Source organism: Mastacembelus armatus, chromosome 12 (genome assembly GCF_900324485.2).
Source record: "Mastacembelus armatus chromosome 12, fMasArm1.2, whole genome shotgun sequence".
In the NCBI taxonomy this organism is placed as follows: Eukaryota; Metazoa; Chordata; class Actinopteri; order Synbranchiformes; family Mastacembelidae; genus Mastacembelus; species Mastacembelus armatus.
In genome coordinates this window covers 7794302-7809792 of record NC_046644.1, presented here as the reverse complement: position 1 = coordinate 7809792, position 15491 = coordinate 7794302, and the positions used below count along the sequence as shown (strand labels likewise).

Here is a 15491-nt window from a genome sequence, read left to right as displayed (position 1 = left end):
TACAACATAGGAAAAAAAAGCACCCCCTGCCACCCACACAGGTACACTTTAACCATCCTACGCACACACACGCGACCCCTGTTTGCTACAGCGATGAGTCACTCTGCTGGGAACTCCATGCTTTCCCTATTACTACAGACTGACTGACTGTCCTAACATGCTGAAAAGTGAGGTAGAGAGTTTTGTAAGCAACAGAATGGAGATGACTGAAAGGGGTAAAAGAGAAGAAAAACTGAGACAGACAGGCAGAGAAAAGGGGATGAGAGAAAGAGGAGATTAACTAAAAGTGAATGAAATGGTGAGAGAGAGAACAGAGTGAACTTTCCTGTGTTTCATTGACCTTAATGGCCAATGAAGTCTATACAAGGGCACAGTGAAATGCTAAGTTTAACTTCTAGTCACAGCACACTCCAGACAAAAAACAGTCTTATGAGAACATAAAAATGAAAAGGCCATGCTTTCTTGATTACTACTGTCTGACTGTCTGCACAAAAATGCAGCTGGAAAAGACACAAAAGAAAAAAAACCCCCAAAGATACAGAATAATCTCAATGTAATTTCAAAGTACATGCTTGTTGTGCTGCCTGTCACAAACTTACATAAACACAGCACTGATTGAATGCATATACAGTTCATTAAAGCATTTGACCCAGGATGTTAACTAAAACTAAACACAAAGTCGGGTTGGGCTTTAATGGAACAAATGTAATGGCAAACAGGAAGTAACACATTTTACACTGCCAATGTGTTTGTAATACATACTGAACATTTCGTGAAAGAACAAAAATACCTTAATTTACGATATTGTGCATTAATACCATTTCCATTTTTTCTTTTAAAAGAAGCAAAAGTCCAGAAATAATACATTCTGTCTAAATGCAAGAGGCTGTAGGAACTATTTTCTAAATTAAACTAACATTAACAACATTTTGACTTAAATTTAACTTAACCTAGAATAAGTTCCAATTCTGAATCTGATCAGTACTTGACAGTTTTCTATACAAAGGCAGATACACATTTTAATTGGTACAGTTTTAGAAAAGATACTGAGGTTGAATAGGCAGCCCTATCCACCGCACAAAGGAAACACTACCATCACTTAGTGGTAAGTATGCTGGGAAAACACCGCAAAAATGAGCTTTCACACCACTAAGAGACAAAAGAAATAAACACAATCCAAACTAATGAGCACTTGGCGTCAAATAAAAACCAAATGGAAAAACTGAAACAAAAAAATAATTATAACAAAAAAATGCTGTGGATTACCCTGTGTAGTATGTCTTGTGCTGTGATATATGTTTAGAGTTAGATATGTCATAGGTTTTAATTTTTTAAGTGTGTAAATGCAATACTTTAGAAGCACAAGGAACTTTCTTACTTTGACCACAGAGAGCGTTTCGAAGCAAGTGATTTGTCTTTTCTAAATCATATTCTCTTGAGACAGCTTATGTTTAATTCACTGCAGATTCAGCAATGAGTTTGGAATTTGGAAAAGAGGAGAACAAGGAAAGAGGGATCAAGAAGGAAATGAGAGAAAGGGAAAAGTGGCAGGACACAAAGAAAGAATAGAGACACACAAAGCATGTGAAGAAACAGTAAAATCCACAATGAAAAACTGATATGATCTACAGACCACCATAAAAAAAACAGTCTTCTTAAATTTGGACAGACGGTTCATAAAAATGTCGATAAGGAGACCTGCCCCAAAACCTTTTTGACAAGAATAAAAGGAAAGATATGCTTTCTAGAAAATGGACTAAGGCATACACATACATTAGACCAGTTAGGTCACAACTGGATTACTTTAATTAAAAGCTGAATGACTCCGCTTTTTTCTAACTGGGTCACACATTTTACTTACACACTGTGTAGGGATCTTTTCAGTCAAAGACCCTATACATCTGCTCAATAGTCTCACCTGCACTGTTTACTTCAGACATTTGATTACAAGACAAAACCAGACAGCAGAGCAAACATAGTCAATGTGAAGTAGTACAGCAGACTAAGTGGGTCAGATTTTGATTAAGAGAAAGACCTCTACGAGAAAAAAATAAATAAACAACCTTACAGTCTGAATTGTTTGGAAGCAGGTTGCAACAAAAACTGTAACACAGCTTTGTTGAGATAAAAATGAGTGACAAAGAGAAAGCCCTCATCAGACTGTCTGGTACTGCTGCACAGACCTGGCTCACAAACAGCCGACTATCCAATCAGTGTGCTTGAGATGGGAGGGCAGATATGAGGTTGATTTACAGAGCACCGCCATAATTTGGCTTCAAAGTTTGTTGATTTTGAGGCACTGTTTTTGTGTGTACGTGTCTCATGTATGTGTGTGCCTCGTCAGAGGTCCAGGAGTCATGCTAAAAAAAAAGCCTGTTTTAGATCAAAGGGGGTCCCAGAGGGAGGGACACTTTCAGAGTTAAAATCTGTCAAACCAGAACAAGCCCTACATTATCTCACTAGTTTAAGGCATTAGGTTAACTCTGACTGACAACGTCTACGAAATGACATTATAGTAGAATATGCATGTTATAATTCTCATAAAGCAATGGACAGCTTTAAAACTTTTAAAAATCATGAATTAATTAAACAGGATTGGCATGGTTATCAAATTAAAATAAAAAATAAAAAAACATAGGATACAGAAGGATATTTCTCCTCAAGCATTTCCTCACTTTGTCACATTTATTTGTTGAGAATAGGCATGTGAATAATTCTTTGGACTTTTAATTTGTGATTTAACAACCAGCATCAATCTCCTTGTATAGTAGGCCACTAATGTACAACTCCAGTCCATTCTTGACTATCATCTACAATCTCAGTGTGATGTTTTAACATCACACGTGGGAAAAGAAAACAAAAGCTAAGGACCGCTGTCATATCGATCTATTCTAGACTGAAGGGATTTGATTTTATTTCGACTTTTTCTAAGCACTAAGCTGTGTTTTTAAAATTCACTGATGTCAACACTGCCTACTTGACTCATTGCAACCAACCTTAAAACCGGCTATAAAACTGTCTTCAAAAGTAGATTCAGTTCAGCAGAAAAATTCCAGCAAGGCAGCAGACAGTGCCATATTTACCCAACTCCGATCAACCGTTTTATTCAATGTATACGTGATCAACATGAGCTCCGGATTACAGTGTGATTCAGACCAGCTGTAAAACTTTCAAGCAATTCCTCTGCTCATATACAGTCATTATGACATTATTTTTAATTTATTAAAAACGATTCAAACATCAAAGGAAATCCAACAACTAACAATGACCGTGACATGTACATAAATGTACAAAAATAACGACTTACCTATGAATGCACCCAAACAACATAATCTTTCAAGAGGAATTACATGAAATAGACCAATAACTCTATAAACAAATTAGACTATACAGCTACAGTACACACACTCGCTAACCAAAATAACTAGCTGGTACATTCACACCAATCGCAGACCCTGTTTACATTTAATAAAAAGAGAGCTGACATCCACTATCAGAGACTTCCAGGCTTTCACGTATGTTCAAAGTACACGTTGGCAGGCCAAAGGACAAGGTGTGTTCCTACTCGTCATGCCAAACAGCGCAACCACTTCAAAAGTGAGTCAGTTATCACGTGAAAACAGAATACAACAATTCCTCAAAACTAAATGATCACACATATAAATATCCCACTATTAGGCATGTTTGTATTGAAGGCCAGTTTGGTTTCACCTACTGCCTCAACTGCAACAAAGAAAAAACTAAACGGACATCATCACTTGCAAAAAATAACAAATGGGACACTTTTGGCTGCAGAAATCTTGCTAGTGTAGTCTTGGCTTCATTCTCATTTGTCTCCATCACCTGCCTGCCAAATCAGATATGATCAGCATGCTCGATAACACCCATTTATCCTCCTTTAAGACTGCTAACACTCCATGAAAACAACAAACACAAGAGACGCAGGGAGGGAGGGAAGAACAAGGGGAGGATATAGACAGACAGAAAGCAAATAAAACATTAAAAAGGAGGTGGTAAAGAAGGACAGACAAGGAAAGAAAGGTGACGAGTGAGCCAAGGAGAAACAAAACAAAGAAGCGAAGCAGAGGGAAAAGCAGCAGGTTGGTTCATAGTAATGTTCCATAGCCACTTCATTAGAATTATATAATTTCACATTTTGTTATGCAGACACACAGGCATAAACTTTTGCTACACCAGAGAGATTTTGCCACATCCTAGCAGTCACATAATGAAAACAGACAAGGCTATTAATTAAATATGACCAGTCCATTAAAAATTTGTTAGTTTTAGCTAGTCTTGTTGCAGAGGCAACATAAATACAGTGAGGTCGACTTCTCTGTCTCACACTTCAAAGTATTCAGGTGATGCTAAAGCAGTGGTGACATCTTCAAAAAATGTTTGGTCTCTAAAACCAAGACCTCCCACTGTTACATTTTAGTCAGCTAGCTGCAGCTCTTGGCCAGAGCTGAAAGAGTTAATAAGTACCAACCAGTTAGTGTGTGCATTCAGTCATCACAGGGTCTCTTTAGGCTACATCATTTCCAAGCCATTCATGTAAAGGATTTAAAAAAAAAAAAAAAAAAAAAAAAAACAAGCTCAACAGAATAGAAAATTACTAAATCCATCACAGTAAGCATTCATTTGCCATCCACAGAAATAAAGAGATCCATACAAAACTGAAAATGTCTCCACTTTTCTGTATCTGTGATTATAGTTTATGTGAAACACTCAAGTTCACAGTGTAAGACAAACTGTAATCCATGACTGGCATCAAAATAACTGTGAAGTGACAAAGTCTATGCCACATGCTGTCCAGGTGTTAAACTGAACTTCATTGTATGGTGAGCACAGAATAACTTTCCTCCTTCAGCAAATGACTATATAAACACATTCTGGGCAAACATTATTCTGCACAGGAAAGTTCAAATGTCCAAGTCAAGTAAGCTAAACACATATTTGAGTCAAGGAGGACTTGAAATTTGCCATACACTGCAAAATCACTTCGCACATTTTAGCAAGAGTTGATATGCCATAATTCTAAAAATCTATTTTACAATTATTAAACATTTATTTTCATTATCAATTAATCTGTCAACCATTTGCTAAAGTAACATTAATCATTGTAAATAAAATACCAGAGAAAAGCCAAAAATGCCCATTAGAATTTCCCCAAAATTTTACTGGGCAAATAGTGTAAAGCCAAAAAGAACAAACAAAACCATCAAAATGGAACCAGTTACAATTGGTAAGTTTTGCTTGGAAAAAAATATCAAAATATTTGAAGTTGCATTTTCCTGTTAATCAACTAATGGATTAATTGTTTCAGCTCTATTCTAGAGGTAAGCTGCGCTCTACAAAGTCAGGCGCCACTACAATTTCCATCTCATGCAAATAATACCAAATAAATAAATAATATGGTCTGCGAAGGCCTGCACATTCAAAACCCATTTGTCTCCTACTGCCCAGTAATGACAAAGGCTTTTTAAAATTTACTTAATCATGCAAATTACCTACATACACTCACTCACACACACACACACACCTTCAATGTGAGCAAACACAATGTGTCCCTTTTCAACAGCCACAGCTGGAGAGCTGCCCTTGAACTTCACCAAAAGTCGATGACACTGTATCTCACCAGTGTTTGGCAAATCAGCCAATGTCCTTACAGCAAAGATCTCCATACTTTAACGTTTCTTAATCTCATAACTCACTGACATAATGATCAATATTAAGGTTTAATCATGCTGTAATCTCACAGCTCAAGGGAAGCGTTGCTGTAGTCCAAAACTGGCAAAAGCTGCATACAAGCCATACTTAAAGGATTACAGATTGCTGTTTCCAAAACACTGTCTTCAGTATTGTGGAAATACTTGCTATGGTTCAAGAGGTGCACTTCACGAAATCCATACATCAAAGAAAAATTTAACAAAACCAAATTGTTGGGCAATTGTTTCACTAGTAATATGGACATCGGACACAGAAAGCAGAGTTCCATGGCAAGTCACATTTAGTAAGTCTAACACACTGGAACTTAACACATGTAGATAGATGAAACAAGGAAATTACACAACATTTTCACCAATTTGACAACACAGCATTTGGAAAAGTGCAAAGTGGGTAAACACACCAAAAACTTATACAGCCAAAAAAAAAAAAAAAATACACCAAATAAAGGCAAATATAAGAACTTAATTTCTCTACTTTCCCTTTAGTTGCCAGATATCTTCAATAAAATAAAGCCCACTAAGGCAGCACTGTGAGTCTGCATTCATAAGCCTTTACACATAACAAGATGGTGGATCTATGTGGTCAGTGGAAGAATAACTTTAGTTTCATGTCAGGCATCAGGTTCAAAAACAGAAAAACATTTTCTGGATGATCATAACGGTAAATATGAACACCTGCAGAGTAGGAGTCAACACCAAGTAGCCACACTGCTGGTATTATTTTTGCCACAGCTGCTTGTAAATCAATCCACAGTATTCTTCATGATGGTTTGGCAAGTAGGTACTTATGATTGAGAGCTAGAATTTTACACCAAAGCAATCAATAGAGGTTTTTCTCTAGCACAGACCAATATTCTGCCAAGGTCTAATAATCTCCCCAGTTAGCTATATTTTCACAGTCAACACTGCTCAGGACAGAGTAGTTACAGTATGCATGGCTAATAAATGTTGCTTTTACTGGCAAGGCTGCAGCAAGATGTCAGCAATTTTTTTACACATATGGTCATTAGTTTCTGTGATACTGGTATGTTGGTCACAATCAAATACACATAAAAACCTTACACAAAACCTCAAAATGGTAAAAGTGAATTTTGGGATGGTCTGTATCTGTGACCACTAACTTAAAAATGTTTCCAGTACTGAAAGCCTGTAGAGGTCCAGAGAATTGTAACGCACGTTTGCATGGGAAGGAAGCATATCCTTAACATTTATCTTTCCTAGGAGTGTTTTGAGTATGCATGCTGTTTTCCTGGACTGTCAAGCTTTCAAGCTTTATTGTCAATCATCCAAAAAAGTGATAGGCAAAAACAAGAGCTGTGAACTTCAACCAGTCCTCTACTGTTTGGTTAATGTAGAAGTTAATGAGTAAGCGAGTGATGTTCTCTTTCCATGATCACATGGATGTTTCTTTAAAGAACAGGCTATGTATGTAATAAGAAAAAAATAACCCAAAAAATAACCCTTTAAAACCATTAATGACTCAAAATGGGAACAGATTATGACAGACACACTCAGCTCTACAGACACCGCTTCTCATCAACACACATACAAATGTAATATTGTTCGCAACTACAGTGCATTCAGAAAATATTCAGACCACCTTCACTTTTTTCAATTTTGTTATGTTGCAGCCTGATATTACAATTTCTTAAATTCATGATTTTTTCTCATTACTCTACACTCAGTACCGCATAGTGAGAAAGTAAAAACAGAATTTTAGAAATGTCTGTAAATTTATTAAAAAGAAAAACCTGAAATATCACATTTACATAAGTATTCAGAGCCTTTGCAACAACGTGAAAATTAGCTCAGGTGTCTCCCATATCTCTTGATCGTTTCTGAGATGTTTCTACACCTCAATAGGAGTCCACCTGTGGTAAATTAAATGGATTGGACATGATTTCGAAAGGCACACAGCTCTCTATAGAAGGCCTCTCAGCTGGCAAAGCATATCACACCAAAAACTAATCCATGAGGTCCAAGAAACATTTTGCAGAGCTCAGAGACAGTATTGTTAGGCACAGAGCTGGGGAAGGCTACAAAAAAAATTCAGAATTTTCTCAGGAGCATAGTGGCCTTCATAATACTCAAATCAAAGATTGGCACAACTAGGACTCTTCCAAGAGCTGGTCCTGCTGCCAAACTGAGTGATCATGGGAGAAGGGCCACGGAGGTGACCAAGAACCTGATTGTCACTCCTACTAAGACCAGAGATCCTGTGTGGAGATGGGATAAAGTTCCAGAAGGACAATCATCACTGCAGCATTTAACCAATGTGGGCTTTATGGCAGAGTGGTTAGACAGAAGCCTCTCCTCAGTGCAAAACACATGAAATCTGCTTAGAGTTTGCATAAAAGCACCTGAAGGACTGTCAGACTGTGAGGAACAAGATTCTCTGGTCTGATGATGCCAAGATTGGACTGTTTGGCTTCAATTCTAAACATTATGTCTGGAGGAAACCAGGCACTTCTCATCAGTTTCCAATACCATCCCAACAGTGAAACATGGTGGTGGCAGCATCAGGCTGTGGGGATGTTTTTCAGCAGGAGGGACTGGGAGACTGGTCAGGATGGAGGGTAAGCTAAGTGGAGCAAAGTACAGAGATATCCTGAATGAAAACATGTCTCCCACCTCAGATCCCACCGAACGTTCACCTTCCAACATGACAATGACAATGATAAATAATTTCTAAATGCATTTGGATTTACAAACATTTTCCACATAATTATTCTACCGCTAATATAAGCAATATATGAAATGACTGTATTAATATTTTGAATTTCTAAACCACAAGTGCCAAACATATGCAAAGAAACAGCACAAATAAATGTTATCACTTCATTGTTGTTATATGTATCATTTATATCTAAGATCACACACCTTCTAAAATCAATACCAAACTTTCAAGCTGTGTAAACGGTCAACATCTAATCAATAGTAAACATAATCAATCAATAATTATCCTCTGTTACATTTTGGTTTCCAGTATGTGACATTACTGGTTCTTTTTGTTGACTGAAATTCACATTTAAAATCTTGAAATCATCTTGAATTATTCTGACTTTCTATTAAACACATCTCTGTTCTTTAATAGTGTTATACTGCTACCCATTATAATCTTATATATGATAACAGGTAAAATGAAAACCATTTGTTGTGATGTTAAGATATGTCCAGTCCATAAAATTACTCTCCTGGCAAAAAACAAGATTTTCTATCTAAAACAGATACAGTAAACAGACATTTGGCTTCATGCCCCAGATATCAAAATATTAGTAGGGTTTTTTTCAACCATAAAAGAAGAGAGACAGTGGTGATAGCAGCCTTAGCTGTAGAAGTATTATACTATATTTTTTCTTCAATGTAAAAAAACATATTGGCAAGTAAATGTTACACTTTCACTATCGTTGTCCTTAATGATCAACTGAGTGAAACAAAAGCACAGCACAGCACATCTCCAAGCCACAAGGTCAAGGCCCACTCTCACAGCTTGACAGTGTGTGGGAACTATAGCAAACATAGATAATCCCAGTGTAAGTAGAAATGAAAATGAAGCCAAGATGTAAGTAAATACATCTCAACTAAACAAGTTGCCACAAAATAATTCCTGAAATGCACAGAACAAATGAACACAGCTTTTGGTGAGTATGAGTGGGGATAAAGTGCATTAACAGCAGCACAAAAAGAGGAAAAATACCCCAAACTAGGCCCCTCAAAGTTGGTGTAATATCAAGAGCTGGCTCTTTCTGTCTCTCACACACCAAGAACAGTATGGCCTCAGCCCTGGCAAGCAGTGCACAAGTTCTTGGAGGAGCTTTCTCTCTAATTAAAAGTTGATTGCCGTGGGCCTTGTGTGTGTGTCTAGTGAAATATGTGTGTGGAGAGGAGAGTATGGAGGTTTGGATTGAGTTTAACTCTGAGTGCATGTGGTTATGTGTGTGCACAAATGTATTGGATCATCTGAGTTTGTGTATGTATATGTGCATGCATGGGTCTGTATCGAGGTCTCAGTGGAGCCTGTGTCTACTCGTGTGGACGTGTGGACGTGTAGACGTGTGTGTGTGTGTGTGCGTGTGTGTGTGCGTGTGTACGTGTGGTTTTTGGCCAGAGCCAGTGCAGAGATTGGACTGCCAGTAGAGCTGTCTGCAGGGACTCAGGCAAAGCAAGAGGCAAGCTGAATAACAGTGCCTTTCTCAAACTAGAAGAAGGTGAGTTTAGCTAAACTGAGCTAAATAAAATGAACAAAGTAAGAAGAAGTTAGACTGTACAGTCTAGGCTATAGCAAAGAACTTATGTTCAGGATAGCTTGTCTTCACTGTGTCTACAGTTAAAATTAGTATACAAAACCAACCTAAACTAAAAGTACCTAAAAATTGTCTCAGTGTATACACAGAAGACTACATAACTACAACTGAATTACACAAATATTCTGTGTATTCTATCTTAGGGTAAGAGAAAAGACCCCACCAAAATATATAGATGTCAGCTTAGATTAAGCCCTTCACAATTCTGTGAATGGTTAGCACTTTGGATTTCCCTTTCTTTTTGGGTATACCTGAGTTCAAACAGCATGTTTGTTTGTGCAAGTGTATTTCTACATTATTTTCTTCCTTTAGGTCAATGTTTGTACAACAAAAATACACTCCAGTCTTCCTTTTATAGAGACTTTATTCCAAGGATAGGGTAACTTCACAGAGGTAAACAGCAAGGTGCACGATGTGTCACTACTGTAGTCTTTCTTTCTCTATGTGTACTGTATTTAGTGGTCTACTTACAGTGGTGAGTGGTCTAGAGAGTGGAATAGCTGATGATACACTAATTATTTAATCTATTATAAACCTGACAAACTAGAGAATAGAACTTAGAAACATTCTCCAGATCAGACCACCAAGGCTGAAATGTAAACCACAAGCTGTAAACACTGTTGTAATTAACAAAAATACTGCAGGGAGTGGCCAGGAGTTTGGCACCTCTCTATGTAGAGCCCATAGTGACTCTAGCTAGGATGAAACAACAATTAGTGAATCCCTCCTATAGACATAATTTATGAAGTTATTTGAGCAGATGTTAAAGCAAAGAAATAAACAATAATCAAAGTAAGAGTCACTAAAGACCTGAGCAACTAACATCACAAGACTGGCTGAAACTATTTTATGGTTTTTCTCTAGTGCTACATGGGAGTGCAGTAGGATAAATGGACTCAATTTGGTCAACAACCACAGCATATAAAGGTAAACACTTTCCTTCCAGCTCTCAAGCAAGCAACTGTGACAAGCCTCCGCCAACAACGAAAAGTAAAAAAAAGTCAATACAGTCACTTGTGATTGGGCCGATTCCAATCTAACAAACAAGGACAACTGATGAAGACAACTTAAAGAAGGCACCATGGACCAAATAAACCATCACCATGAACAAATTATGAGTTTGAATACAACAATTGGCCATCATTAACTGATGCCTAAAGTTCCTCCTTTGACAACAATTGAAGTAACCAGAAGTCAAGATGGCAAGAACCACAGTTCCCTGACAGACATTTTAAGTATGATTTGCTAAGAGCTTTCACATTTAATCTTAATGATGAGCTTGACATAAATAGAAGCAGCTGGATACACAGGGTAACACTGGGATTCCATTACCTCAGCTTGACTTTCACTTAAGTGTGTAAAAGTTGTACTTATTCAACTCAAAAAACTCAAATAACAAAAAACACATAATCAGCAGCAATAGAGGCATCACACGCATCCACCCTGATTTACATCAGATTTGTCATTTTCTTCCAATTAAGAAAAAACATGACTCAAAAGTAAAATACAAGAATTTGAAAAAATCTCCTTCGATGTCCCAAAAATGTTCTGTCCAGTATTACATATTTGATTATTGTATTATTTTTTTCTTTATACCGACTGTTTGAAATTCCAGAAACTGGACGCAAATTCCTTACGCAAACAAACCTGGCCAATAAAACTGATTTTAATACTGCTTTTCATTGTATCAACCTTTGAAGGATCACAGGCCAGCACCTCTGATAAACACAAGCGTACGTTGACGTCACATGACAGGATTCATGGGTAAAGTTCAAATTCTGCCACTGATATGCAATGCGCAGTGTTACATCAGGATGCAAGAGCAGAGACTTAACCTTTCCTAATGACTATAACATATAGAGTGATATTATAGCATGAACTGTGGCCTATATATTTTCTTTTACTGGCAAGACCTTTGAGAAGGAGCAACAAATTGAGCTAAGTTTAAGCAACAGACCTTGCAGGCTTGTCTGTCTGTCCCTTTCTACCACCTACCTTCCCTCTCCCAGTCCCCCAGGCTTCATCTTTCTGCTTGGCCTGTTTGCATTCCTGCTGAGCTCTATTTAAAGGCTTGATCGCTCCAGTGGCTGAAGGAATTCACATCTGTAGTGGGACCCTGTCCCGCTGTCTTTGTCAGCTTATGCGTACAGTATTTGTTTCTTTTTGCAGTGCATTAACCTTTCCCCGATGCTCTGAAATTATGATTGTGCATATAACTACAGAAAATAAAACAGGATGAAGACTAATGCTTATCAGATGAACAAATGACTCATGTTTTTAAGTCTTCATTTACACAGTGCCAAGTGTGTTTCTGTGCCTGGGTTTGAGAGCTGCAATCCAAACAAATAAAAGAAACCTCTCTATTATGATTTAAACACAAATATACAGTCTCGCACACATCTCACAAACCACATTCATTAATCAGACAATAATTAAATAACACATTTTTAGTCAAGCTTAATGTCTTCAGTAATATTTGAGACATAACTTGTTTGCTGCTGCTTTCTTTTAATTACTGTTACCATGAAAAAGTCTCAATTAAAACTAACTTCTAAATGAAAACACAGTTAAAGCAACAGGTTTCATCCGCAGTGAACACAACCCATGGTCAGTTTCTCATATTTATCACATATAAGAGAGAAATAGAATAAATGACAACATTAACTTTTAAGAAACTGTGAGACACATAAATGTGAAGCACATTCTTGACACACGTGTTTAATAACAAGTGCTAAACAAGCTAAAGAGGGACCAACATCCAAACTAGCAAACATGACACAACCCCACCGTGAAAAACACTGGAGTTAATTCCCCTCTGCTCCCTCCTGCCCCGTGAATTGAGGCGGATAAACTTTTCGCCCTCCCCATACACACCGCGTCCCAGCCGCTAATCCCCCTCTCCTCGCTTTAAAATAGATTAAATAACCAAAAACCTACCTTGGAAAATCTCCTCGAGTCAAACAGGCATTATTATATTGTCGCCTTCCATGGTTGTGACCGTCGAGCTGTTCTTCGGCTCCCCGGAGAGCGTAGACGTACTAGCGCGGAGGGGAAGCAACAAAGTCGGACTAGGAGAAGGAGGTGGAGCGGAAGAAGGCCAGACGGGTCGGCCGCAGCCTCGTTGGAGGAGCCGGCTGTCAATCATCATAGTTGAGTGGGCGGGTCCTAACAGTAAAGGGATTTTCGAGGCCGAGCTATCAGCACTGATCCCAGGTCTGAGGCTAGGGAATGCGGTATGGAGAAACATGTGACATGTGACAGTTTCAACTAAATACATGAAAAGAGCTGATTGATTTGAATACACATGGTATCTAAGCGATCCAATCTGTTAAAGCACATGTAAAAAAAAGTTTTTAAAAAAAGACATCTTTACTAATTTTCTCCTAAAGAAGAAGAGAGAAGGAGAAAGACTAGTGGAAACAAACTAACCAAACACAAAGCCAAAAATCAAACACAGAAAAGTAACACACATCAGAAATCTTTCTTAAAAAGGGATAACATCACAAGATTAGGGGGGAAATGAACTTCTGTTTTCCCACGCACATGCCTTAATCTGAATTTAATCTTAACCTTCACCATGACCTTATCAAGTTACTTCTGACCTTTAGCCACATACTAAAAATAAACACATCTAGGAAACATTGTTTTTGAAAATTGGCCAACCATCAGTTTTGGATTTTCCCCATGTATTTAATAACACTCACATGATTCAGATTGAATTTGAGATATCGGCTATAAACCCCTCTGTGTTTTCTGCATTTGTAGTGGCTTGTTTCAGTGTGTTTTTCACTTTGCAACATTTTTCCTAAATGTGCCGCACATGTTGTCAAATTGGTGAAAAAGTTTTCTACATTTGGATGTATTTTTCCGGGTGTGTTGAGCTCTTAGGATCACTGAATTATAATGGCTTTGATTTTCTCATCACTTTTAATGTGAGATTTTAAGGCATGTAGACATTGCAATGTAGTGTGGTAGTTTTGCAAGCTGCAAACTGTATGCAAACTTTTTCTTTTAATTTGAATTCATTAATTGAATCACAGGTTTACTTTATGATTCAAAAAATGACCAAAATAACATGCAGTTGTTTACCTACAGCAACCACTCTAGCTATCCATCCATTATCTAATAAAAATCATCTATTAATCTAGATGTATTGTAAAACCCTAAGCCTTTTACTGTACATGTAAACATGGATAGAAGAAATTTTTTTCAAGATTAGAGTCAGTGATCCTACCGGTTGCTGGTCCAGCTTCGTTAGACAGGATCCTGGTTTATTAATTCATTAATTTGTTTATTTAGCTTAGCTGTTACGAGATGAGGACATAAACAAATTAAAATGTTCTAGTGCTCTATAAACAGGATAACAGTAACATCTCATTACTGAAAGCAGGGACCTTTTATCCTCCCTTGAGTATGTAAATGGAGGTGGGAAAACACATCTATCAATATAACAACAATACAACAATACAGGCTCAAAATTACCGTAGGGTAGAATCCACACCTGCCTGATTCAGTTTCAGCAGAAACAAAGGTATCATACTAAACTACATTCTGCCAATGAAAAAGCAATAAACTGGTGAGTCAGTCTAAGATGAAAGGTTTTTATCATGTCACGTCATGGCTATTTGTTATAGTTTCATCAACACATACCTATACTACTTACTTTTTGCTATACTCATTATTTCCACTTTTAAAATACCATAATATTTTACAATACCATAACAACATTAGAAAAATGTAATACATGAATTTCTTCAAATTAGATTAACAATATGTATCATTTTTTTATTCATTAGTAACTTTAAAAAACAATTTCACTAACAATAGGTTGAGACAATTTCTTGTGAAATGCCTTTGACCTTTGATTTGGATCTTTTCAAACACAAAAACAGCTAATTATTTAATTTCCTATTCAGTTTTATCAGAATCAGTTTATTGATCAAGGATATTGGACACACAAAGACATTGACTCTGGTACAGTTGTGTAGAGGAAGAGCTTCCAGATGGGTGTTGTTATATGTTATGATGAACAGACTGGACAAGACCAGTGAAAATTGGCAGGTGGTGCCCATGCCACTCATCAGGCAAACAAGCCTGACATTAATTAGTCCATTCAAAGAGGGGATTTTCATTTTGAACAGGTCCTGCCATCTCCTAACTGACCCAGACATTGTCAGTTGCAGCTTGGTAGAGTTACAGTATGTCTCATTAGGAACAGTAGAGAAGACAACATCAACCAGGCATTTGAAATACAAAGAGTGGTGGACTTTCATCTATTTTCTTGCATGATTGTTTATTTAGGGCAACTATTTATCCAGGTATACCCAAGCTGTATAATTACTTCTTTTATGAAGCTCAAAGCATTAAGACATGTGTTGAAGTTGTGTCAAGTGCTGTTAATTGAAATCTTTTGCAGATTTTGAAGTTGTTGTTATGGTCTGTTTGGAATAGACTGCAT

The 15491-nt window shown here is 37.3% G+C and overlaps 1 protein-coding gene across 2 annotated transcripts in view; it reads right to left on the bottom strand.

The window, feature by feature from the left end:
* il11ra (interleukin 11 receptor subunit alpha) overlaps positions 1-13102 on the bottom strand; it is a 40287-nt gene extending 27185 nt beyond the window's left edge. For both annotated transcript variants that reach the window (XM_026296592.1, XM_026296594.1), the window contains exon 1: positions 12971-13102. The gene's annotated coding sequence lies outside the window, so the exon portion shown is untranslated. The remainder of the gene's footprint in view (positions 1-12970) is intronic.
* Positions 13103-15491: the final 2389 nt, after the last annotated feature.